The 824-nt window shown below is 46.2% G+C and overlaps 1 long non-coding RNA gene across 1 annotated transcript; it reads right to left on the bottom strand.

The window, feature by feature from the left end:
• Positions 1–198: 198 nt before the first annotated feature.
• On the bottom strand, positions 199–818 carry LOC112343966. The gene is made up of 2 exons (XR_002991497.1): positions 595–818; positions 199–548 (listed from the first exon to the last, which is right to left on the bottom strand). It is a non-coding gene; the product is annotated as an uncharacterized LOC112343966 (long non-coding RNA).
• Between the last annotated feature and the right edge of the window lie 6 nt (positions 819–824).

Here is an 824-nt window from a genome sequence, read left to right as displayed (position 1 = left end):
CAAATCTGTGGCATTTTCCTGCCGGGAATCACCCATAAATCCCTCTTCAGCAGCACGCAAGCATCGATCGATTCCTCAAGAACACGCAAAGAGGAGGAGAATCAATGCTTCTCGCGTCGTTGTGGTTCCATGTAGCGAGATAGAGAGAATATTCATCCCCTATCCAAGAGAGCAGAGCGAAAAAAAAACTACCTCGTCAAAATAGGGAAGGAAAATAAATAGCAGTAGATCTACCCACACAGCACCCTAATTTGTACCTCTTCCAAGAGGACTTATTTGGAACTCTTTCTCTGCGTATAAACTTAGGAAAAGCCGCATTATTAACTTTAAACCCACCACGTAGATTCCGTGCATTTCTTCCGTGTCACGGAATAGTACGTGAGTACAACACGCCTTTCGTACGCTCCTGTTAAAGTCCCTGTCTTGTTTTGTCCAGAGCGAGCCAAAAACAAAAGCTAAGCTGTTTAAAGAAAAAAAAAACCAAAAAAACCAAAGAAGATTCCTGGACTGTCCCTGTTGTTGCAATGTTGATCGTCCCTGTGAGCGAGCTGGAAAGAAATGGATTGGAAAAGCTTCGATCGAGATTTTAAGTACCTCCCTGGGGCGATAGCAATGAAAAGTTTTATAGCTTGAGCAAATGTACCCGGAAGAGCCACGGTAAGAACGGGATAACCACGCACAGCGACAGCAGCAAGTTGCAAAGAGCACGCTTGACGGTGTAGGAGTTCTCCTCTTGCATCTCCACATTGAGCTCCACGCTCATGACGAGATGATCGGGTCTTCGAGCGATGGCGCGATCAAAGCTTACGTTCTCGGCGGCCCGG

Source organism: Selaginella moellendorffii, unplaced genomic scaffold (genome assembly GCF_000143415.4).
Source record: "Selaginella moellendorffii unplaced genomic scaffold, v1.0 SELMOscaffold_372, whole genome shotgun sequence".
NCBI classification, from domain to species: Eukaryota; Viridiplantae; Streptophyta; class Lycopodiopsida; order Selaginellales; family Selaginellaceae; genus Selaginella; species Selaginella moellendorffii.
This window is presented reverse-complemented; position numbering and strand designations above follow the sequence as displayed.